The sequence below is a fragment of the Triturus cristatus genome, chromosome 3_1 (genome assembly GCF_964204655.1).
Source record: "Triturus cristatus chromosome 3_1, aTriCri1.1, whole genome shotgun sequence".
NCBI classification, from domain to species: Eukaryota; Metazoa; Chordata; class Amphibia; order Caudata; family Salamandridae; genus Triturus; species Triturus cristatus.
The window spans coordinates 888058031-888085358 of NC_140583.1; positions in this window are offsets into that span (position 1 = coordinate 888058031).

Genomic DNA, 27328 nt, shown 5'->3' on the forward strand with positions numbered 1-27328 from the left:
TCCTGCGCGCTGTGACTCTCTAAGCGCTGTGGTAGCGTGTTGTTAATGCCCCCGGTACCTGCCATCCCGCGCTGTGTTCAAAGGAATGCGCCTTGGGCCCAGAAATCACCGCTGCAGCCCAGGCACCGTGAAGAGCCCAAAGCGCTGCCTGCGCCTCGAGTCTGTGTGGGCCTGCAACTGGGGCGCTGCCGCCGAACGCGCTTCGGGCCCATAAATCACCGCCGCGGCCCCGGGCCGCCACAGGAGAAGAGCGGGCAGTCCTTCGCACCGCCGCGGTCCCCGAAGCAAAGGGAGGGCCGCCGCGGGTGCTGGTTAGGCCGTGCCAGGCCTTGGGAGCGGCCGAGGAGTGTTGCGGGGCAACCGGGGCGCCGGCAGCATTATAGGTCGCGCCCCGCTGCTATTGGTTGAGGCTGCCATGCCCCTAAAGCCCGCGCCCTGTTCTGTTCTCGGGCCGGGGGAGGCGCGGGAAGGCCTGAAGCCCGTCCAGGTTCCGCGCTGGGGCTCCGAGGAGAGCGGGAGCCCCCCCTACCTCCCCAGGCCGGGTCTGAAGTAATGTGAAGGCCCGGAAGGGGGGGGGGCGTGGGAGCAACCGGTGCCTGGCCGAGCCTGCGCGGGCCTAAGAGCGAATGAAGCCTCCAGGTAACACCCCGGGAGGGCGGCAATTCCAGTGTTAATAGTGGGGCTGCCGAGGAGCCCAATTAGTTCAGAATGGCAGCCCCGTGACCGCCCCTCACTCCGGGAGATTTAAAATGAGCAGCGAAGGCCCTGGTTAAACCCCCTCTTGGAGCTGATGTGAACTGGGCCTAGAGTAAGTGCAGAACTGCCCTGATTAATGCTGAACTGGGCCTAAAGGAGTCTACACGTCAGAGTAAGAGCCTGGTGTGTTGGAAGTGTTGCCCAGTTGTGTTCACATTGCCTCCGAAGTAGGCCCTGAATTACCCTGTGCATAGGGACTGTTATTCCTAGAAGACACCTGCATAGGACACGTTGACTTTTGTGAATATGAATCTAGGAAATGTTGTGCCTGTTGCCTATATGATCCCCATGCCTAAGAAATGTTACTTGGATGACCCACATGCATAGGAAATGTTATTGATGTTGCATTCCTACCCACGAAGTGTTGCATTCTATGACCATGCATTTAAGAAATGTTACCTGAATTGAATTTATGCCCAGGAAGTGTACTTGCATTTATTTATGGTTATGAGAACGGGTTACCCTGTTTTAGGTGAGAGCCCAGCGCTACCTACCTGAACCAAAAGTAGATAAAGAGTCTTGTTTTATAAAACAGCCTGGTGTGGAGTCTCTTCATTATGTGCGCATTACTGGGTCAGTGTAAGTGTGTGCTGCACAACTGCTTTACACATTGCCTTCGGGTGCCTTCCTGCCTCGCGCCAAGCTACTGTGTCGGAATCGGTGACCCCGGTTTTAACAGGGCACTATAGACCCTCAGCATCCAAGGGGACTTCATCCCCCAACCATTTGCATGTCAGAAGGTGCTTGTTCAGAGTAATGGAGAAAGGGGGCGGGCCTTCAGCTAATTGCTGGGCTTTTTTATGGGTTTTTGTTTTCAAAGGGAAGGGGTGCTACATGGCCCCCTGCCCCGGGCCAATTTTGGCCCCGAGGACCCCATCCCCCTTGGTTAGACATTTTTTTATTTTTTTTAAATAATGGTGCCACGTGAACCCCATTCCCTGAGCTAATTTTGGCCCCAGGGAACCCATCCCCTGGAGCCTGCCCTTTATTTTATTTATTTAATTATTTATTTATTTTTCATGGGCAGGAGGCTGTGCGGGCCAAGCCTTTTTCACATTTTTAAAAAGGGGAGGGGGGCCTGCACGACTTTCCTCCCCGGGCCACCCCTGAGACCCCATTCCCGGAACCTGGGCTTTATTCCAATGTATATAAAAATGAGGAGGGGTGGCCCCCCTTCCCAGGCCAATTTCAGCCCCAGGGATCCTATCCCCCAGGCAAGGTCTTTATATATTTTTTTTAACAGGGGAGGAGAACCTGCGCATCCCCTACATGGTCCGAAATCGGCCCCTGGGACACCAGCCCTCGGGGCCTAGCCTTTATTCCAATATATATATATATAAAAATGGGGAGGGGTGGTACATGGCCCCCATTCCCAGGTCAATTTCAGTCCCAGGAACCTATGACCCGGGCCAGGCCTGTGTGTCCCCCCTACATGGGCCGATACTAGCCCCAGGGACCCAATTCCCCGGCCTGGCCACTTTGTTAGGGACTGCGGGGGAGCCTGAAGGCCCCCGCGGTCCCTGCTGGCTCCCCACCTCCTGCAAGAGTCGGCATTTCTTTGAGACCCAGTGAGCTGCTAACATGCAGCTCCCTGGATCTCAAAGCAATGTGTCTGTTTTCCTGCTCATTTGACAGCGGGCAGGGAAACAGACATGCTTTGCTTTCAGCAAGCAAGAGCATTTTCTGCTCTCAATTGCTGAAAGCGGAGCACTGTTTGCTATGGCTTTACGGGAGCAGTGCATAGCAAACTGCAATGTCCCGGGGGGTTGGCACCTTGGTACATTACTGGAGTTTATAATTACGATTTACACCTCATAATATATATTTCAGACACATTACACCTACATCTGTTCAAACACTTTCATGCTACATTTATTTCAATTACCGCACTCCACTCTACCCCACTCCACTCTATGCCACTCCACTCTATGCCACTCCACTCTACACCACTACACTCTATGCTATTACACTCCACCCCACTGCACTCTACATTTCTCCACTATGTGTCACTCCACTCTGCTCTAATCCACTATTCACCACTCCACCCTATTCTAGTCCATTCTACACCACTTCACTATACACCACTCCACTGTATGCTATTACACTCTACACCACTCCGTTCTATGGCACTCCAGTCTGCACCACTCCACTGCACACACCCCTCCACTCGATGCTATTCCACAGTATGATATTTCACTGTATGCAACTGCAATCTACAACATTAAATTCTATGCCATTGCACTCTATGCCACTTCACTGTACTCCACTTAAGTGTACATCACTGTACTAACTTTTATGCCGTTGCACTCAATGCTATTCCATTGTACACCACTACACTGTACCTCACTCCACTCTATGCCACTCCACTCTATGCTAGAACACTGTTCACCAGTCTATTCTATCACGCTCCACTGTACACCACTGCAGTGTACACCACACCAGTGTACACTATTCCACTATATGCCGCACCACTGTACAACAATCCAGTCTATGGCACTGCACTGTATGCCAATCCACTGTACACTATTCCACTGTACCCAACTCAACTGTATGACACTCCACTCTATGCTACCCCACTCTATACCACTCCACTGTTTGCCTCTCCAGTCTACGCCACTCCACTGTACTCTATTCCACTCTCGCCACACCACACTACGCTGCTCCACTCTATGCCACTCCAATCTATGCCACTCCACTTTATGCCAGTCCACTGTATGCCACTTCACTATACGCTATTCAACTCCACTCTACTCTACAACACTCCGCTCTATGCTTTTCCACTCTACGCCACTCCACTATACACTACTCCACTCTTTGCTACTCCATTCTTCAACACTCTACCCTACTGTATGCCACCATAATGTACCACTTCCACTGTACAACTCTGCACTCTACACCACTACACTCTATGCTACTCCACTGTACACTATTACACTCTACCACACTCCATTCTATGCCACTCCAATCTACGCCACTCCACACTTTGCTATTCTACTGTACACCACTTCACTCTAGGCCACTACACTCTGCAAAAATCCACTATATGCTATTCCACTCTAAACCACTCCACTATACTGCACTCCAACTGCACTCCAATCAATGCCACTCCACTGCACCCAACTCCACTCTAATCCAATCCAGAATACACTATTCCACTGTTTGCAACTACAGTCTATGCCTCTAAACACTACACTATTTAACTCTATGACACTCCACTCTACCGCACTACACTATACACCACTCCACTGTATGCCATTCCACTGTGTGGTACTCCACCGTACCCCGCTCCACTGTGCACCACAACACTCTGTGCCAATACACTGTACGCTATTCTAATCTTTGCACTCTGGTGTACGCCACTACAGTGTAAGCTACTCTAGTGTATGCCACTCTACTCTACACTACTCCACTGTGTGCTATTTTACTGTGTTCTACTACTACTGTATGCTGTTGTATCATATGCTACTCCATGCTACTCCACCCCACTGTACTCCACTCCGCTATACGCTATTCCACTCTGCACCAATCCACTCTATGCTATTCTACTAAATGCCACTACACTGTACTTTCCACTGTATGACGCTCCACTCTATGCCACTGCATTCTGAGCTACTCCACTGTGTGCTATTATGCTCTACCACACCCCATTCTGCGCCACTCGACTCTTCGCTACACCACTGTACACTATTCTACTGTACGCTACTCCACTGTATGCCACTCCACTTACAAAACTCCACTGTACGCTATTCCACTCTATGCCACTCCACTCTACCCCACTATATAGTATTCCACTGTATGAATCTACATTCTATGCCACTCAGCTCTATGCAATTTGACTCTATGCCTCTCGACTCTTCCTCACTCTACTGTATGCCACTCCACTGTGTGCTACTCCACTATATCTCACTTCACTCTACATCACTCCACTGTACAGCACTGCACTGTATGCCACTCTATTCAAATCTATGCCACTCTAGTGCACACCACTCCAGTGTACACACTCCACTTTATGTCACTAATTGTACGCTACTCCACCTAATGCTATTTCAGTGCATGGCAGTGTACTGTATGCTATTCTGCTGCATGCCACTCCACTCTATGCCACTCCCCTGTATGCGACTCCGATGTATGCTATTCCACTATATGCATCTCCACTCTGCACACTCTAGTGTACACCACTCCACTCTATACTACTACACTCTATGCCGGTTTTTATATCTTTTAATTCACTATTGTGTGTTTGTTCTTGCTAATACCTGGGAGTCACTTTATTCAGAAGTTTACCTAAAAACCTACAAACTTGCTGCATCAGTCATTGCTGATGCTCAAGTGCGCATTCTGATTGGCCAGGAGACTCCAATTAGTTGAAAAAAGGAGTTACTTTATTGTTGTATTGTGGATTATAGCAAGGCTTTTGACCATGTCAATCGTCAGCTGCTCTGGTCCAAACTCAAACCCTGGTATATCCCAGAAGCACCACTACATGGTATTCAATTATTTTACTCCAACACTTTGCCAGAGTAAACTGCTAAACAACACAACAGTCTCTGAAAAGATAAGAATTGTGCAAGGCGCTAAACAATGGTGTGTCTTAGCTCCGGCCCTTTTTAATCTGTTTTTGTGCGATCTGGTACCCATGCTGGATTCAATAATCAGCGTTGCACCAAAATTGCCTAACCCCCCAATAACGTCACTGCTATATGCAGAATTACGTAGTCCTTTCAAATCGACCGGCTATGAGAATACAAAGGCTAATGTATGTGTTATACACGCGTAGCAGCTTAACCAGAATGACGGTACATATTTAAAAAAAAAAAAACACTGTGATATTCGGCGGAAAAAGGAAAAGAAATGGGTGCCTGGTTCCTGAACAACAGCCACCTGATTACATCGAATAAGAATGAATACCTGGGATCAGTGCTTTAAATGGGCCGGTACTCACAGGTACTGAGTACCGGCACTTCTATTTTTTATCACTCTGAGTACCGGCACTTCTCTACTGCCGTGGAGAGTACCGGTACTCATGAAGGGTAGGCGCATTGGCCGCTAGTGGTGGTTGCCTGTCTCTTTGACAGCCAATGCACTTGGGTAGCCCTGAGCTGAGCCCCCGCTGAACTACTCAGTGTGGGCACATTTGCATGAAATCCGGGTGTTCGCCGTCATGCTGTGTAAGGAATCGAGGCAGCCCAGTGACAGCACAATGAGGAAATCCATGGGGGTAAGGAGGTTAAAGGGGCTTTAATCCCACCTGATTCTTTTGTGTGCGAGCCTGCCTATGTTTGTCTGTTTGCCTGCTTGCGTGTGCGTGTTTTTGTGTGAGAGAAAAAGGAGAAAAATATTACTACACAAGGAAATGTTAAATTATCACTGTGTTTAACTTTCGTTTTGTATAACAAATTCACCTGTTTTGTTTATAGAAACACATTTCTCGTGTTTTGGTATGTGCTGCAACTAGTATATAAGTCAGTAAGCTTCCCATGTCTTGCCTTTAGCCCCGCCCCTAGCCCCGCCCACTCACCACATTTAAATGAGTACCTGCACTATTTATTTTATTCCCATTTAAAGCACTGCCTGGGATGTTGACTGGATGACAAAGGAGCCATTCAATTCATCTAAACTCATTAAAACTAAAATCTGCTTTGTTACAACTTGCTTTTCAAGCCATCCTCAAGTGCACAAAACAGCCTACTTTCGAACCTCTGCTGAAGATAGTAAAGGTCAAACTCATCCCCACACTGGGGTACGGGACAGAAGCCTTCCCAGGGAAACTTGACACCTTTTTGAATAACGCTTAGAGCGCCACCTTCAGATCATTGTTTAAGATTCCCCACTAAACCTCTTCGCCCGGTTCGGGCTAGAGTTCATGCTGAGCGATCAACTCCCCGGACAGAGAGACAAACTTTTGAAATATAAGCACTCAGCATGTGATTCAAAAGAAGGCACACTGAAGAACTTAAGTTGACTGGAAGTGCTTTCCGCAAATTGTCCGGCTCCCCAAGACCCTTGGTATAAAAGCTTCCTTAAAGCCTTGGAACTTAAAGGTGCAGTAGCTCTCTGTAATTTGAACTTGTCTCACTAGCAATTCAAAACAGCTTTAAACAATGAGGTTCATAAAACATCTGTTACAATCTCTGTCTTGGTTTCTCCCTCTGGCATTCCCCGCCCCCTCTCCCACTCTTCCTCTTGGTCTCTCCCTTAGAATTTTGAGTGGGAGGCAATTTAGAATGTTAGAACTGTTCCCTCAGTGAGGCGCTTGTACACTGACTTGAGGAGGCGTTATTATGAACAACTTAATAAAGATTTGGACTTACCTCCATGCGTCCGTCTTTACTACAGTATTTTGCGATGATTCATGGGATGCTGTGACAGGGACTGCGAGACGCCTCCACCCTGTTGATATTCATCTTCACAGTTAGTGGGTGCAAGATTTTACTGGATGTCTCTTCTGTCATCCTTCATGTTTCCGGGAGGAGTTGGCTACTGTTTTGTAGTCCTGCGATGGCTTGCTCTACTCCCCATGTGTTTTCTTGCACCAAGTCCAGGAGTCATTATTGCCAGCGCCACAGCGTGTCACTTACCTGAACTGTGTGCTCTTCCTCTACCTTAGCCTCGCTAGCTAACGTTTGGGGCATTTCTCATAGTCTGTGAGGTCTGACTCTTGCCAGATAATGAATTGTTGAGGCAACATTGTTGCTGTATTTGTGCCTACTGTGTTTCAGAATTGGGGTCTGGAAGGCGCATGGGACTTTAAGCAATCACGGTCCCATCTCAGCGACGCATCACTTTCCTTCAGACTCCCTCCGAACCACGCTGCCTGCCCCCTCCTTTCACTTTCCCTGCGCGTCTGGAGTTACCCCTGGTGGAGTCGATTGTGGGGTAGTGCTCCGTGTTTCTTCCGTAGTGGGGTGGAGGCCTTCTGGTATCACGATTCAATTGACACTCCAGCTCCCGTTTTAGCATCAGCTTAGGGAGGCTTTGATCTTCGGTCTCCTCAGCAGGAAGCGGCTCTGCAACTGTGTTTCCTCTGCAGACTATCCTTTTCCCAGCCCTCATTTCTGCAAGTGTTTTCCCGCATACACTTAGTGATTTCACCTCGTATATCTCACTAAGGGGCATATTATCAAGACAGGCGATAACATTATTGCCGCTTTAGCGGCAGAAAACTGCCGCTAAAACAGCGATAATGGGCTTGATAATATGCTCTATGGAATTCCAATTGAAGCCCATGTTAGATGTGAAGGACATTTAACCTGAGCTTCAATTGGAATTCCACAGAGCATATTATCAAGCCCATTATCGCCGTTTTAGCGGCAGTTTTCTAACGCTAAAGCGGCGATAACTTGATAATATGCCCCATAGGGGCATATCAACAAGGGCTTTATCTCTGCTTTTTTGGCTTTAAAAGCCAAAAAAGCAGAGATAAAACTAGCACCCTATCAACAACAGGGTGCTAACACGTAAATTTGCATGTTAGCACCCTTTTACTCTTCCCATCTCTAATGAGATGCAAAGGGGGCGTTCCAGAGTAAAATAATAGGAGAAATGTCGCTAAGCGACATTTCTCCTATTATCAAGAATGTCGCTAACCCTGTTAGAGACAAAAAAAGCAGCGCTAACCGCGGTTAACGCTGCTTTTTTACGTCTGCTAATTTTCAGACTTGGCCATGATATCCTATGGAAGGCGGATATCATGGCTAAGTTTGCCTGTCCCTATCAACAAGGTAACGTGTGATTATCGCTGGGTTTCCAGCGATAATCTCACGTTAGCCTGTTAGCGTGTAGATTTTTATCGCTATTGAGATAAGCGTTGCTAATAGCACGCTATCTCAGCGATAAAAATTCACGCTAGCCAGCGATAATTATCCTCACGCTAAGAGCGCTGAGCGATAATTATCGCCGGTTGTTGTTGATATGCCCCAGTGTTGGTTAATCTAGAGCTGAACACAGAACCTAATCTGCTGACAGGTGGGAGTTTCCTGTGATCCTTCCTGTCCCATCGGACTCCACCTCCACATGTTTTCATTTGCATCGGCTTCATTTTTATCGGCGTCTTTTCCCTCAGCGCATCAAAGGCCACGTTATCGCCTCAGCGCGTCAAGCAGGCATTCTGAGGATTCCCTTTTGGATTTAGTTCTTCTCTTCACAGCTCGGGTGCCACTTTTCCTTCTGTGCACATTCAAATAACTGCCCTTGCTCGGTTCCTCTGGATCAACGTTATAGGAAATTCTCTTTGGGGGAGTGACTGACGTCCCATTACAGTGTTATAGAAAGAGGACTTCGCATAGCTGTTCATATTGGTTAATATTACAGGTTTTCTGTGATTGCCTTCTAATGGCAGGACTTCGTGTTTAGTTCATTTTGGCTTACAACCATAAGCTTTCTCTTCAAGCGTTGTATCTCCTGTATTATGTTATAGTACCAGAGTGCAATTTTCAAACGAATCTGTTTTTCTTTCAGGTGCAGTGCTTGTTGTATTGTTTTTCATTGCTCTTGGTCTGTTTGCAGTAACTTTGGGAACCTTTGGTTACATCCTCATTAGGCTTTTGCTCCCTCACTATGGCTGCAGCAAGCATGAGTTAACCACCGGCTTTTCTGAACAACTTAGGTGAGCCAGACATACCATGGCTTAGGTGGCTTGGGATTTTTAAATCATTTCTGATAGCTATAGAGGGTGTGAATTTTCCATCGCTTAGGAAGCAGCATATTCTGCTTCACAACTTGGGTATTCAAGGGTGGAAGGTGTATGAAGACATTACAGGAAGAGATGTGAATGAAGAGTTGGAGGGGGAAGAAGCAGGTGTAGATGTGTATGATTACACTTTAAGAAAACTAGAGGCACACTTTAAAGAGAAAATTAATGTAGTTTTGGAGAGGCACAAATTCTTTAAAAGGGAACAAAGGTAGGATGAGAGAGTATCAGCATATGTGGCTGTTTTAAGAGGAATGTCAGCTGCTTGCGAATTTGGTACACTTACGATTCCCTAATTAGGGACCAAATTGTCAGGTGCACTAATGATCAGAAAATACAGGAGGAGCTCCTCACTAGAAACCATGATTTGACTGAAGATATCAGTATTGCCAAGGGAATAGAACACTCTGCATTATGCATCAGGGAAATGAAAAAGGTGTCCGGAGTTATCAAGGAGCGAGAAGAAGTTAAAACTCTAGTAAGTGAAGATGCAGTTTGTAAGATTAGTGAGAAAAATAAAGATACTCCCCGTAATAAGTTGGGAAATGTTTGTTGCTATAGGTGTGGTAACTACAACCATTTAGCGAACAATTTGAAATACCCAGCGATAAATGTGGTTTGCAGAAAATGTAACAAAATGGGCCTTTTTGTCAAAGTGTGTAATGGGAGAAGTGAAAAAGTACACCTTACAAATGAGCCTGAGCATAAATGTGATGAGAGCAAAGATTACATTTTTCAGATTAAACAAAATGAAGTAGAGGAATCTGTACAATATCCAACATGCAACATAACTCTTGATGGTGTCAGTATTTCTGTGTTCGCTGATTCATGCTCTCCGTACACATTAGTAGAGAAGAAATTGTATGAGGAGAAGTTTAGTACTCATAATCTAGTTGTAGAAACTGCTGACATCCAATCGGGAGGGTACAACAAGGAACCCATCCTGTTAGTAGGCATGGCAAGAATATGTATATCCTTCAAGGGAAGACACACAGTAGGAAAAGTGCACACTAAGAAAGGCTCCAGCAGGAACTGGGCATCACACTCGATCCAAACAAAATAGATCAAGTGTTGCTAGTAGAACCTACAGAGGTAAGCTGTGATGTCAGCAAGGAATTCCCAAAGGTGTTTTCGGATCAGTTGGGCAGATAAAAAAAATACATGCACAAAGAAGGTGCCAACCCTGTAGTGCACAAGACCAGGTCGATACCACTCCTCATGAGGGAACCGTTAAAGGAGGAGTTGCAAAAGCTGGTAAGGCAAGGTGTAATAGAAAGAAATTGAAAGCTCAGAGTGGTTGGCGCCCATTGTTCTTACCACCATGGACAATGGGAAGAACATTCGGTTATGTGTGGACTTGAGGGACCTCAACGACAACATCTGGGTGGACAGGCACCCTCTACCCAGGATATATGAGATGCTGAGCACTGTTCTCGACGCCAAGTACTTCAGTGTTCTAGACTTATCTTCGGCATATCATCAAGTCACCCTACATCCAGACTCACAAATGTTGATTTCTTTCACCATGCCGTTTGGCAATTATACATTTCTGAGAATGCCTTTCGGACTCGCATCTGCAGCTGCAGCATTCCAGAGAATTATGCAGCACATATTTAGAGAATGTGTTAAGATCTTGTGCTTTCAAGACGACATACTAATTTATGGGTCCAGTGAAAGTGAACACAATCTCAATCTTAGAAAGGTTCCATGCAAGTTGAAGGAAGCAGGGTTCACCACCAAGAGAAGCAAGTGAAAGCTGGGAGTCACTTCAGTGGACTATTTGGGGCACACCATTTCAGTGGAAGGAATAAAGCCCAAAACAGACTTTGTAGAATCATTAGTCAAAGCCCCCAGACCCACATCCAAAGAATAAATAAAGTCATTTCTAGGTTTGGCAGAGTACATGGCCAAATATGTAAAAAAAAAAAACTTCTCAGTTCTTACCCAACCCATCAGGAACTTACTAAAGAAGGATATAACATTCAGTTGGAATGGTGAACATGATGCTGCATTTGAGGAAATAAAAAGATCTATTGTGTGTGCACCCCACATTGGAATTTTCAATGCGCAGAGGGAGACCATCCTTACCACCAATGCCAGCAATAAGGGCATAGGAGCTACGCTCTCCCAGATCATAAACAACCAAGAAAAAATTGTTGCATATGCCTCCAGGACTCTTACTGGGGCTGAGGTAAATTACTTCACATTAGAGAAGGAGGCCCTTGCTTGTTACTGGACCATCACCCACTTTAAATTGTATTTGTGGGGCCTACCATTTGAGCTGCGAACTGATCACAAACCCCTACTTTCACTTTTTGCAAAAAAGGAAATGGAGAACACCACTCCTTGTATAGCTAAGTGAGTTTTGGGACTCCAAACTTTCAATTACGGAATAACATATGTGCCTGGTGCTAAGAACAGTGCTGCAGATTACTTGTCTAGAGCACCTGTGGCTAAGGAGGAGGAGGGTTGTGAGCTCATTGAGGATGCCATTTTGGAGATCAGAGTACCCGCAGTTTTACAAGATCAGTGGGAGTCCAGTACAGAGCAAGATCAAGAGCTCAAGGCAGTCAGGGACTGGCCCAACCGATGTAGGGACCTATCAGAGGAACTACAGTGCTTCTGGAATGTAAGGGAGGAACTATCCTTGGAGGGAGATATCATATTGAAATCAGGAAAGATTGTACCACCTGAAGGCTTACGGGAGCAAATATTAAATTTAGCTCATGAAGGGCATTTGGGGAGGAGTCTGAGTAAGGCCAAGCTAAGACCCGATTACTGGTTTCCCTATATGGATCACATTATGGAAGAGAAGGTCAGGGATTGTCAGCCCTGCAGCCTGAGTGACAAAACTAAAAGCCTTAGACGTTCCCCCCCTATTTCCTGTTGAGGTGCCCACTATTCCTTGGAACAAATTGGGTCTTGACATAGCAGGACCTATACAGGCCATAGGTCCACAGGGAAGGTACTTAATAGTTCTCATTGACTATTTCCCACATTGGATCTCCCATACATTTGTCAGCACGGTCAACACAAAGTCCCTTAGGTGTTTCTTAACGGAGGTATTCTCCTGGGAGGATATTCCTGAAACCCTCATTACGGACAATGAGGTGTAATTCACGTCTGAAGAAATGAGAGAATTTCTTAAGGATCTGTCTATCTCTCATGCTTGCACGCCTCTATATTGCCCCAAGGCCAATGGCAAAGTAGAAAGAGCAAACAGAATGTTGAAAGAGTCCATTCAATTAGCTGTGGCTTCAGGGAAACCTATAGAGAGTACGGTGAGGGACATGTTATGGTCTTACCACACTACTCGTAATTCCACAACAGGACTGTCCCCGTTCGAGATGCTGAGAGCGAGAAAAGCGGGATCTAAACTTTCTCCCAGTTGACTGTTCAAGAACAAGGATGTCACTATTAACCCAGAGGAGGTAGGAAGCAGAGGGGTTAGGCAACAAAAGATGTACAAAGACAGATTTGACAGGAGGTGGGACACAAGAAGCAAGGACTGGAAAATTGGACAGTGGGTCCTTGTAAAGAAGCCCCAGGGGGCGAGCAACCAAGGTGACAAATTCTACAATCCAGAAACAATAAAGCAAGTCAAAAACAATGTGGTGGTGCTAGAAAATGGTAAAATGTGGAGCATGGATAGAATTGCCAGGTGTCCCTCAAATTTGATTCCCTCTGAGGTAGAGGTGGAGGAACACGAAGTACCTCAGGGCTGCACAGAATAAGAAGATAGAATGAGCAGATCTGTTCGCCCACCTACATGGAAAAAAGATTTTGTAATGTCGTAGTTTTCTGTGTCACTGCTGCATTATGGTTTCCAGTTTTGGGAATTGTATTTTCTATAAACCACTCTGGTCATCTTTCACTCTCCTCTCCTTTTCTCACTCTTTCCTCTCTTTTTCTTCTTCATCTTCTTTCTCTTCTTCTTCTTCTTCCCTTTGGGAAGGAGATGTGTTATAATCTCTGTCTTGGTTTCTCCCTCTGGCTTTTCTCCCACTCTTCCTCTTGCTCTCCCCCTTAGAATCTTGAGTGGGAGGCAATTTAGAATGTTAGAACTGTTCCCTCGGTAAGGTGCTTGTACACTGACTTGAGGAGGCATTATTCTGAACAACATAATTAAGATTTGGACTTCCCTCCATGCGTCCGTCTTTACTACAATAAGATCCATTGCATCTGATCGCCAGACCCTTATGAGAACAAAAAAAAAAGCACGTAGACTTGGTCATCAGGATCTACGTCCAAAGAGGGGTTCAAAAATACATCTGAATCATTCTCATTTCTTCAAAGCTTCTGGATTAAACAAGGGACACAGACAATACAGGCTGCTGTCAACTTCCTCCTGCTGCCTATCCACAAGTAATTGCCAGCATGATAAAATATATGGACAGAGCGGACAAATTACTAAGGAATCCAGCCACACCCCAACCCCCTTAGGCCCCTAGGGACATAACCCTGGAGTGCGCCCAAAGTCACGATAATGTTTAACACTGCACTTTATGATGTAGCACTTTCGATAGTTTTCTTGGTTCCTGAACATTTCTTCTTTTCAGAATGTACGAACAGCAATGAAATATTACTATGTTTAGCTCTATGAAATGTTAAATCAGTAACCTTTGCCCCACAAACATTGATGGCTACATGGGTCCGTTAACATCTTTTGTTTACCTTCTGTTGAATTTTGTCCAGACTGCCATCCCAGAAATTTACTGCCAGTTTCTGATGTTGGAAAAATGTTTAGGACAGCTGCTTGCTAACTCTTTGCACTCCTAACCCTTTTCCCTTTGAAGTCTTTGTTTCAAAAGGCTCTCTGCTTAGTGAAAACCAGTCCAACTTCACTACAGGAGGTGGAAATAGCATTGTGAAAGGCAGCCACAGTCCATTCAGGTGATACTGGGAACTCCTCCCACCACTCTAGTTGCAGAAAGATCTATTCAAATTAGATCACAGTCACCGAGGAAAGGGAGAACACACCTCCACAACCTCCACCACCTTTGTGTGATTGTCTAGAGTGGATGCACACCCCCAGCCCCTGTCAGTCTAAAACCAGACGGTGACTTCACAAAGAGGCAGAGGCACACAGGATAGTTAAACAATAAAACACCCACTTTCTAAAAGTGGCATTTTCAAACACACAATTTGAAAACCACCTTTACTAAATGTTGTGTTATTCAATTCTGAGTTCAGAGAGCCTAAACGCCAAACCTTTAGCTGTTCCCAATTGAAGGTTACACTTGCAAAATGTTACAAGGCAGCTCCAATGATAGCCTAAGGGAGAACAATAGTGAAAAACGAAATTGCCAGTATTTCAGTATCAGGGCATGGAAAACACACCAGTGCATGTCCTACCTTTCATATACACTACAAACTACCTATGGTGGTACCTTGGGCCTACCTTAGGGGTGGCTTACATGCAAGAAAAGGGAAGGTTAGGCCTGGCAACTTGCTACGTTGACATGGCAGTTTAACCCTAGATGTGCAGACACTGCAGTGGCAGGTCTGAGATACATTTGAAAGGCTACTTGTGTGGGTGGTACAATCAGTGCTGCAGGCCAACTAGTAGCATTTTATTTACCGGCCCTAGACACACACACAGTGTACTTTACTAGGCACTTGCCAAAAAATAAAATATGCCAATTATGGATAACCAATCAGAATCAGAATTTACACACAGAGCATATGCACTTTAGCACTGATCAGCAGTGATAAAATGCACAGAGTACTAAAGCCAACAAAAACCGATAAACAAATAGAAGAAAGGCTACCCCTGCAAAAAGGGCCAGGTCCAACAAACCCAAGGTCAGAAATACGTGGTCAGGCAGGTCCTGAGACCCACACTTACGCCTATCGAATACCAGGTCACAGATGGGGTCTCTCTTAACCCAAAATCAAACACGGGCCCGGGAAAAACCCTGATCGATCCCACAGATAGATAGTTGCACCACAAACAGGTCTGAGGCAAATGGCCCCAATAAAACAAGTTTGACCAAAAGCTCTCACTCCCCAAAAATACCGCAAATCTAGATACCACATTTAAATCGAAACACACAGAACACGACATACACACCACACGTAATGATCATGCGCTACTCATGCCGCATATCTGGACACATACACACTGGTCCACACTAGCTTTTCCCGAGGTCAAGAGCCATCTGTGTCCTTACCTGATGGCCAAGCTTGTTCATTTAAGACTGAGATGCTTTTCAGGAATGCAGAAATTGTTTTATTGTAGCTCACAAAATGTATATAATTCCACTCAAAAATTGTACACTTAGATACTTTCATCAGACACATTCGGTTGAGACTCTCCCGGTTGCTGTGTTTAATTAAAACAACTTGTTCCTGTTTTGCCAAACGCCTCTTGTTTTTTTATTTCTTTAAGGTAAATTAAAATCCGAACAACACCAGTGTGGATATTGGTGCGAGAAGAATGTGTACAGAGGTGAGTGACATATAGTCAATAGATGAAGAGAAGTGCGGTACCTGTGTGGAACTGCTAGGGCACAAAAAGGTGTCATGAAGGGCGTAGCTTCCATTGGTTCAGCAGGTGCGGTGGTACCAGGGCCTAGAGGCCCGAGGGTCCCACTGAACCAGGATAATTGTTTTATTTTATCATTTAAACAGCATGCAGAGAGTCCACTTCCTTCCCTGCACTAGGGCCCATAACACACTGGCTATGCTGTTTGGTGTCACCTTTCTTGGGACATGTTAGGGCCTGGAAAGGACCAAGGGCCAGAATCCCAGCACCTCACAGACCAAACTTAAAAGCAGCGCTTAAACTTTAGCACACGTGGCCGATCTCATCACCACACATGACTTGAATATCATTTCATTACAAAAACTTGATTCTAACCAACAACTACCCAGAATCAGAGTCATACAGGCCTTTAGGGAAATCAGGCAGTGCCCAATGGGCTGGTTTGATAGGTCAGTGTTTGAGTCTATTGTTTTTTACCGTTTGTGAGCCTCTTTTATGGTCTGCTATGCTGGTTTTTAATGTTTATTTCCCTGACATTAACACAAACATTGTCTGCAGCAATCTCAAATCCATGCAGTCCTCTATACCTTGCAAAATACATACAGAGTGTCTTTACAAGCTCAAAACTGTCCTAATTTGAAAACCTGTGCCAATTTGTTTTCCTTACTAATTCAATAATGGGCGCCACTTTAGAGGCAAAGCTAAACATAAAAGGGATTCAAGTGTGCCACCTGATTTGAACTCGAGGATAACCCCGTCTCTGCGCTCATACTTTAAAGTCGTACCACAGGTGCTTCGTTTGACGGATGCTCAGGGCATGTCTTCCTTCTCGACGGCAATGGATAGTGGCGCTAAAGGTATGCCCGCCTCGAGTACCCTAGGTGTTATGGGAGTTCCAGCTATCAACTGTCTTTCTGCCTCTGGTGCCCCTTCTGGCGGAGACTCTGGCCCTAAGCTCACTTCTGAATGTGTTTTGTCTGAGGTGGACTTGATTCAGCCAGATTTAGAGACCAGTGACTCAGTTGAGACTCTCAAACCTCAGTTTCCGGAGGGGGGATGCCAGGGTAACGCAAGTGAAGTAGGGGGGGCAGGAGATTCTGCTAGTCCCGACCCGATATCCCCAGTGGATTCAGATACAGGGGGTGTAATCTCTGCGGCTTCTATTCTGGCAATGTTCTCAACCCTGTCCCGTGATATTAAGAAGGGGTTTGAAGAGTCTTCTGCTAATCAGGCGGACATTCGGAGCTACTGTGAGTCCTTAGACAAAAAGATCGATGGGTTAACATCTAGGACAGGGGAGCTAGAAGATAAGGTTGCTGCAATGTCTATCTATTTGGACAAAGCTAAGGAAGACATCGTCAATCTGCGAAAAGAGGATCAGGCTCTACTTGATAGGATGGAATTATTGGAAAACAATGCCAGGAGAGCCAATATACGCATACTTAATGTGCCTGAAGGCTCCGAGGGTTCCGATGTTAAAAACTTTGTGGCGCAACTTTTAAAGGAGTCATTATGTCTCGATAATTCTCTAGAGGAACTGACCATCGACATTCAGAGGGTCCATAGAGATCCGTTCAGGAGAAACCCACAAAGACCTAAACCTCGTAAAATCTTGGTTAATTTCCATACCTATGCACTCAAAGAACAGATCCTCAACTTAGCCCTAAAACAAAAATCCCTCCTTGGAAAAGGATTTACTTTTCTCATTAGATCTGACCTTTCTAGGGTCACGTTAGAGAAGCAGTGGGAGTTTGGAAGGCGGCTTGAGGCTTTTCGAAAATTGGGGGCAACGGCTCAGCTAGTGTTCCCTGCAGCCCTGAAGGTGATGTTCAACAATAAGATGTTTAACATTAGGTCAGTGCAAGCCGCTGACGAGCTCCTTTTGGAGTTGGGCAATAAAGCAGCTGGTTGATATGTACCTTGTGTAAAAATACAGATCAAATGATAAATGGGCCCCTGAGTGTTAAAACATATTAGTAGTTTGTAGATATTGAATTTAGTTTTTTTTTTTTTCCACATTTTTTCATATTTGTTGAGGTAGTATATGCTACAACACAACTACCACGGGGGAGAGAGAGGGGGAATGGGGGAGATTGGGAATGGAAAAAAAAGAGGAATGGTGGAAGGAAAAAAAAAAAAAAAAAATTATATATATATCTTTGGTGAAGGACAGGAAATTTTATTCGGTTTTCTCTTCTCCTCTCCTTTCTCCTGTTCTTGCTCTATCCTTGCTGTATTTACAAACTCCCAGGTACATATACCGCATTCACACATTTCACACATTTTGTTAGAACATGTGAGTAATTAGATTACTTTTTGAAGGGGGATTGGTTTTTAGCGTCTAGGGTGGGTCACGGGAGCCTGAGATGGGGGTGCTATCTACTGGATCTGTTCCGGTTGGATACACCAAGGGTTCTCCATGGGTGGGAGGGGGGGTGGGGGGGGATAGGGGTCACGGGGTAAAATGTCTTATAAAATTCCTCATGTGCCAACCTTGTGCATTTTTGTATTCCACTGGGTGTAGGATAATTTCAGATATGCATCTATGCATCTATCAGACAGTAGCTTAGGTCATACAGGTGATGTCCCAAGTCTCTGGGGGGAGTTGAGAGGCATTGAAGGCAAATGGCTAATTTAAAAATAATATCCTGGAACGTAAATGGCCTCCGTGGGGAACAACCTTTACAACGCAACTTTTACAACGCACTACCATTACAACGCATGTTTTTACAACGCATAATCCATTACAACGCATGACATTACAACGCATGACACTACAACGCATTTTTAAAAACTACCTTTACAACGCATTCCATTACAACGCATACTACCATTACAACGCATACCATTACAACGCATAATATTACACTATACTATCCAACACTTACCCTACTGATGCACCCCCTGGAGTTAGAATAGTAATTTTTACCCCTACACTATCCAACACTTACCCTACTGTTGCACCCCCTGGAGTTAGAATAGTAATTTTTACCCCTACACTATCCAACACTTACCCTACTGTTGCACCCCCTGGAGTTAGAATAGTAATTTTTACCCCTACACTATCCAACACTTACCCTACTGATGCACCCCCTGGAGTTAGAATAGTAATTTTTACCCCTATACTATCCAACACTTACCCTACTGATGCACCCCCTGGAGTTAGAATAGTAATTTTTACCCCTATACTATCCAACACTTACCCTACTGATGCACCCCCTGGAGTTAGAATAGTAATTTTTACCCCTACACTATCCAACACTTACCCTACTGTTGCACCCCCTGGAGTTAGAATAGTAATTTTTACCCCTACACTATCCAACACTTACCCTACTGTTGCACCCCCTGGAGTTAGAATAGTAATTTTTACCCCTACACTATCCAACACTTACCCTACTGTTGCACCCCCTGGAGTTAGAATAGTAATTTTTACCCCTATACTATCTAATACTTACCTTAAATGTAATTTAATATTATGCGTTGTAATGGTATGCGTTGTAAAGGTAGTATGCGTTGTAATGGTAATGCGTTGTAAAAGTATTTTTTAAAAATGCGTTGTAGTGTCCTGCGTTGTAATGTCATGCGTTGTAATGGATTATGCGTTGTAAAAAATGCGTTGTAAGTGCATGCGTTGTAAAAGTGTGCGTTGTAACGTCATACATCCGCCTCCGTACTAAATCTAGGGCAAGGAAGATACTTCAATATCTTCGGGATTCTGAGGCACAGCTGATCATCCTGCAAGAGACGCATCTGGTCCAAGACGAAATGGATGCGTTAGTTAAGGAGAATAAGTGGATCGACTTTTCACCCCCTGGAGTTAGAATAGTAATTTTTACCCCTACACTATCCAACACTTACCCTACTGTTGCACCCCCTGGAGTTAGAATAGTAATTTTTACCCCTATACTATCCAACACTTACCCTACTGATGCACCCCCTGGAGTTAGAATAGTAATTTTTACCCCTATACTATCCAACACTTACCCTACTGATGCACCCCCTGGAGTTAGAATAGTAATTTTTACCCCTATACTATCCAACACTTACCCTACTGATGCACCCCCTGGAGTTAGAATAGTAATTTTTACCCCTATACTATCCAACACTTACCCTACTGATGCACCCCCTGGAGTTAGAATAGTAATTTGTACCCCTATACTATCCAACACTTACCCTACTGATGCACCCCCTGGAGTTAGAATAGTAATTTTTACCCCTATACTATCCAACACTTACCCTACTGATGCACCCCCTGGAGTTAGAATAGTAATTTTTACCCCTACACTATCCAACACTTACCCTACTGTTGCACCCCCTGGAGTTAGAATAGTAATTTTTACCCCTACACTATCCAACACTTACCCTATTGTTGCACCCCCTGGAGTTAGAATAGTAATTTTTACCCCTACACTATCCAACACTTACCCTACTGTTGCACCCCCTGGAGTTAGAATAGTAATTTTTACCCCTATACTATCTAATACTTACCTTAAATGTAATTTAATATTATGCGTTGTAATGGTATGCGTTGTAAAGGTAGTATGCGTTGTAATGGTAATGCGTTGTAAAGGTATTTTTTAAAAATGCGTTGTAGTGTCCTGCGTTGTAATGTCATGCGTTGTAATGGATTATGCGTTGTAAAAAATGCGTTGTAAGTGCATGCGTTGTAAAAGTGTGCGTTGTAACGTCATACATCCGCCTCCGTACTAAATCTAGGGCAAGGAAGATACTTCAATATCTTCGGGATTCTGAGGCACAGCTGATCATCCTGCAAGAGACGCATCTGGTCCAAGACGAAATGGATGCGTTAGTTAAGGAGAATAAGTGGATCGACTTTTCAATTTCTACTTCTCAGTCCTTGACTTGTAGAGGAGTATCAATTATCTTCAAAAAACAACTCAGGGCTAAAGTGTTAGATTTTAAGGTTGACCCAGCGGGTAGATGGGTGATTGCCTACATGGCTATTTTGGGTAATCAGTTTACTATTGTGGGGTATTATGGTCCTAATCAGGACGATCCGTCATCTTTGGAGGCAATTTTTTCTCACCTTATGTCCCTCCCAGAGCCTGTAATTTTTGCAGGCGATTTTAATATCGTCTTAGACCCCACTCTTGATAAATCACGTAATAGTCGATCTCGAATCCCATCAAAATCCAGATCCTTTTTGCTTAGTGAAATGAAGCAGTACGGTTATGTGGATATTTGGAGGTTGAGGGCAGGTGAACAGTTGGGTTTCTCTTTTAGAAACCAAAAATACCGCCACCAATCCAGAATAGACTTTGTATTAGTGAGCCATACCTTAGTAGATTCTGTTAAAGATGTTAAATACCTCCCGTCACATTTATCAGACCACTCGGCAGTAACTATGGAGCTTATTTCGATGCAAAATTTGCCAGCTAGAAGTTGGTCCTTTGATCGCTCCTTACTTTCTCACCCGGATGATGTTCTTTTTTTTAAGTCTGAGGTGAGTCACTTTTTAACAACAAATGTAGGATCGACAAGCATCGGAGTGGTGTGGGATTCTCTTAAAGCTTTTGTTAGAGGTCTTATCACAAACAAAATGGTTTATAGGAGGAGGCAATACAAAGAAGCAGTGACATCGGTGGAAGCAGACATAGCTAAGACTCAGTTAGAACTAGACGCTGATTCCACTACAGCAGAAGATCGCTCTCTTTTGTCTGGAAGGTTAATTTCTTTAAAAGGCCACCTCGCTTCCGTCTTAAATCAGCGAATACAAGAGAGATGGGAGGCCAGTAAGCTTGCTCATTTTCAGTATGGAGAGGGAGCAGGGAAGCTATTGGCATGGAAATCCAAAACAGACCAAGTTTGTAACAACATCGAGGTGATTAATGTCAATGGCTTCCCTTTCTCCCGGGATGAAGATATTAGATCCGCCTTCAGAGATTTTTTTCAAAATATCTACTGTGAGGATAAGAACATCAGCTCGGTCAGAATTAAAGACTGGCTTAGTAAGATCACACTTCCAGCGCTCTCTGAGGAGCAAAGTGAGAGGTTGGATAGTGTAATCTCGGAGGAGGAAGTCATCAAGGCCATACATAATGCCAAAAAAGGGAAGGCGTCAGGTACTGACGGCCTACCGGCTGAAATCTATAAAGCCCTGGAGCAGGAACTTGTCTCCTTCTTGGTACTACTGTTTAATGACATTCTACTGGATGGGGGTCGGCCCCCGACATCTTGGGACAGTGCGTCTATCACTGTAATCTTAAAACCAGGGAAATTGCCTACTGCATGTGGTTCCTATAGGCCAATCTCCATACTGAATGTTGATTATAAAATTTTTGCCTCAATTCTGGCCAATAGACTAGCTTCGGTTGCCCCCAATATCTTACACCCGGATCAGAAAGGGTTTGTTAGGGGGAGACAGCTACATGAACTAACTTTTGATTTAATAGGCGCTATCGACTTGGCAGTTTTGGAGTCCCTCCCCCTGGCGGTTCTTACCTTGGATGCCACCAAGGCCTTCGACAGAGTTAATTGGTCGTATCTGTCGGAGGCCCTGGCAAAGTTCAATGTGGGAGCCGGGTTTCGCCGGGCAATTAGTTTATTGTATCAGAATCCAAGTGCCTGTGTACTGATTAATGGCAATTTTTTCTGACCCCTTCAACATCTCGAGGGGTACGCGACAGGGCTGCCCACTTTCCCCACTTCTTTTCGATCTTTACGTGGAACCATTCGCTCAAAACTTAAGAAACAATGTTGACATCAAGGCGTTCACGTACAGGGGTTGGGAAAGGAAAGTGGCCCTGTACGTTGATGATATCCTTATTTTCACCTCTGATGCCCGTACGGCTCTCCCGAAAATAGTTAAGCTAGCCTCCGAATTTGGTGTCGTGTCCGGGTATGAGATCAACGCCTCTAAAACCGAGATGATGACATGGGGTATGGACAAGAACTTCTGTATCTCGGGTATTCAGCCGGGGAATAAATTGAGATACCTGGGCCTCGATATTGTGGAAAATGTAGATCAAATTGCAGATATCAATTTTTCCAAAGTAGCTAAGGACTGCCGTAAGTTGCTTCAGTCCTGGTTCCATCTTCCTCTGTCTTTATTAGGAAGGGCTAATTTGGTTAAGATGGCTATTTTGCCAAAGATTTCCTTTCTTTTCAATACTATCCCCCTTTACTTCGATCCAAACCACATTAAAACTTTTCAGGCCGAGATTAATACCTTTATCTGGAATAAACATCTTCCAAGAATTTCGTGGAAAAAGTTAAGGAGGCGCAGGGAAAAGGGGGGGCTGGCCGCACCCGATATCCAGGTCTATGCCTGGGCGTTCCAGTTGTCTCATGCTAGGGTGCTGCTAAAAAAACCATTGGAATGTGGCGTGGGATCCCTATACACTACTCTGCTTAGGGGAGAGGGGGTCAGTCAGTCTGGGTTCCTATTGAAATTCGGTGATCCCAAGTTCTTTAAAAAAATTAAATTGAAAATTCTATTGGGAATGGCAAAGACTTGGGCCCAGGTTTCCAAATCTATCAAAATAGGGTACTATAGTAGTAGAACTCCCCTATGGGATCTCCCTGATAATCCATCTTGGTTGGGAGACTCACTTGCAACACCCATTAGAGAGGCAGGTGTGGAGGTCTGGGGTGATCTATTTGTTGAAGGGGAATTGCTCTCCTGGGAGTGTTTGAGTAGAAAGATTGGCCCTGGCCTTGCTAAGCTAAAATATCTGCAGATGGCTAGCTGGTTTCGTTCCTATTCTGCACAGCCCTCTCGTAAAAATAAATTCCCAGTGGGGGGTTATAGTACTCTTATTACTCTGCTAATTGATAGACCCCCTGCTAAGAAGGAGATCTCGTCCTGGTACAATCTGATTTTGGATGAGATGGACGGATTATTTAATCTTCCACAGGAACTCTGGGGGGCTGACATATTAAGTAATACGGATTTGCATGAGGTCTGGAGAACATCTTGTAGACTGCTGTGGGATGTGGTGAAACCGGCGTGGTTGCGTAGGAACCACATCTTTACTATCCACAGAGCATATTATTCCCCCCTTCGACTTTCTAAATTTACTCAGGGGAATATGGTGGGGTGCGCTAGATGTGGTCTCCTAGCAGCCTCTGACATCCACATGTTTTATGATTGCCCCCTTCTGTCTCAGTTTTGGGAAGCCATCTGTAAGATCCTGTCGTCCTCAATAGACTCCAGAATAACTGTACATCCTCAGTTGGTGATCTTCGGAGTCTTAGAGGGGGTCTCCAGCTCAGCAAAGAAGCTAGTATTTTACGCTATACTACTGGCTAGAAGGGAGATATGCAGAAAGTGGAAGGATCCTTTACCTCCCTCTATCAATGATTGGTACGCCTCTACCCTGCAGGTTTCTAAGTTGGATTTGGCTAGAGCTGGGAATCCAGCCAAAAGATCATTTTGGCATCTTCTTAAATGGGATCAGTGAGACTCTGGGGTTTTTTTTTTTTTTTTTTTTTTTTTTTTCCCCCAGGTCCAATGATTAAGCCATATTTACAACTGCTTGGCATAAGCGGTACTTTGATTCCCTTCTTTCAGCACTTGGGTGGCACCCCAGCTGAACTTCTGAGGTTATGGTATGGCGGTCCCTGGTATGTCAAGCTTTTCTGCTGTGGGATGAGGTCCCGGCTCCATGACTATCCCTCCCAGTTGGTTCGAACTGTGTCAGCATATTGCTTGTAATCCGATTGATTGCGCATCTATAACCTCGGTGGCATATGAGGACAAAAAAAAAAAAATAATGGGCGCCACTTTTATTTTGGTGCCCGGGCATATTTTCTGTCCTAGTCCGACCCTGCCCATCACTGCAACACCCTATTATCTAGAGACTACAGCATCCAACACTAGAACATCCAATTAAGTGAGGAGAAGGCATTACTGACCCACAAACTCTCATGGCTATGGGGGTAACCCCATTAGAATTATCCAACTCAGATGTCAAAGTGGGCGGATCTGAGAAGTATAACATGCCCATACATTTTTAATTTAAGAAAACAGTTCCTCTACTTTTTGTGAAAAGAGAACTGTCCAGGGATGGTTAAATCCAAGAGTTGAAATGCTTAAGCTGAAATGTAATGCAGGTATCTCCTGTGCTGTGAAACCGAGGGAGGGGCAGACAGCTAAACAAGCCCTTTTGCCAGTGTGCCTCCTTATCTGAAAGAAATGTAAATCTGTGCAACTGGTTAACCTGCAAATGTAAATTGAGCCTGGATGCAGATTTTGGCTTTTATTGATGGAATCACTTGAAGAATCCTGATGACACAGATTTATTCTTTTTGAGTGGTATTTCCAGGAAATTACCAGCTGAGTGAGCTGTGAAGTCTGTGATTTTAATGTACAGTTATAAATAAATTGCACCATGTACAGCCTGTGGATTACTAAATCTATATTTTGGAAGCACTTTATCTTAAACCTTTTTGAGCATTTTGTAGCAGCCTATCTTATACTGTGCATAGTGCAAGTTTACAAAGATGACTTGCATATTCACCGTACTTTCTGTCATAAACTGGGACATTGTAGCACCATGCAAACACAGGTCACTATTATCCACTGCATAAACCAGGATTCAAATATGTGGCTCTCTTGTTTTAGACAAAGACCTCTGCAGTGCAGGGATATCTTAAGGATTTTGGGGACCACCTGAAAGACTGTGGCCCTAAGCCATAGCCACGATTTGCATTACTTCCAGGCCTCGCGCATGCAATGTCGTGATTGAGACAATCAACACCAACATCCTGCAGGCTGTGTAAACTTGACGAAGAGAACATCATTTATTTAATTTGCATATGCCCGGATTGGATCTAAGGCACAGGTTGCTAAGGATACAGTTTAACCAGCGGACCATTCGTTCATGCAGACAAGCGGTGATAGCCCTAGCAATGAATGTTTTCTTATTTAATATTATATAGAAATATAAAAGGAAATCATCTTTTCTTGGATCCTTATAAATGTAAAAATGTAATAATTCTTTTTAACAATGTTAGTGATTTTATAATTATGGTTAAATTGATTTCTCTCATCCTGTTTTATTTTTCTAACATTGCAAGATTTTAATTAATCAATATTTTATTCTATTTTATATTCTAAAAATTCTATTCCAGAGCCCACTTTGCCATGCCTTAAAACATTTCCACTGCAGTGCACTAACTAATAAAGGTTTTATAACCTACAATAGTGCATTTCCGCCTGATTAACTTAACTTGGATTTTATTTTTCGTTTGAATTGTGCATTCATTTAAATGTAGTCACCTGAAGGTGAAAGACTGGAAAAAGTTAGGCAATAATTTGTTTTTTTAGCTACGCCTTTGAGCCCTCCCTCCCGCTCACTCACCCCTCCCCTTTGCACACAGCGTCACAGTTCTGTTCCTTAGTTTTTAGGTCGAGCCTGAGCCAGCGCGCAAGCGCTGCTCTGCGAAGATCTGTAGTAGTTCAGTACGGAGAGAAGCTTCGCCCACTCCCCTGCTCCTATTTTTCATTGGCTTGTGTGTTTGTCCTTTTTAAATGCTGTCTTCTGATACATTATGAGGCTTGTTAGTCCCTCCTTAGTACAGCCATGTCGTCATTTGTATCCTCTCATGGCTACTGGCCCCTTTACTTGGTTGTTACATGGGGCGTGTACTATTTCCTTTATTAAGTTTCTGCATTAGGCGGGACGACGTGCTTCGCTTCCATTGAGACAGCTGGGATAAAGGCGGCCATTTGCTTGATTGACGGGTGGCTGCTGTTCTCTACCCTTCAGCGGAGCCTGTGCCCGGCTGCAGCAGGGGCAGCCTGTGTGCGGAATGCCAGTGGTGGACCGCTTCCTCTCCTCGGCCGAGCTGGGATGGAGTTGGGGGGCTGCTGAAGAGGAGCCACCACTTTATCCAGTGGGCAGCCTGGCCGCCTGGTCCTGGGAGCTGCCGGAGATCGTCCGGGTGGTGTGGCTCCTCTGGAAGTACAAGGGTGTGCTGCAGGGCCCAAGGCCCAGGTAGCAGGTAGCAGCTGGAGCCGGAGCCCGCCACAGGAGATGGACCAGGTAAATGTGGAGTGTGTAGAGGGGCACACGTAGCGTCACGCAGCTTGTCCAACAGCATGGGGGATGTGGGGTCTAGAAACACGCAACACAACATGTTTTTTATTTTGTTAAAGCGCTAACTGTTCCCAGGGTACCGATGCGCTGTACAAACAGGTTGACCAGATCGTTGCTTGCACCGAACCCTCTCGCTTAACAAACCATGATCTCCAGGCGCTTTCGTTCAAGTGGCGGAATTGATGCATTGTAAAGCTATTGCATTGCAAATGCTTTTTCTTTTGGCTGTTAGTGACTTTGGCGTCAGGTAGAAGACAATGTGTCTGTGTGCCCCTTACAGCAGGAAGAAATCATCTTCAAAGAAGCCAAGGTAAGAGTGCTTAACCTGTCAGG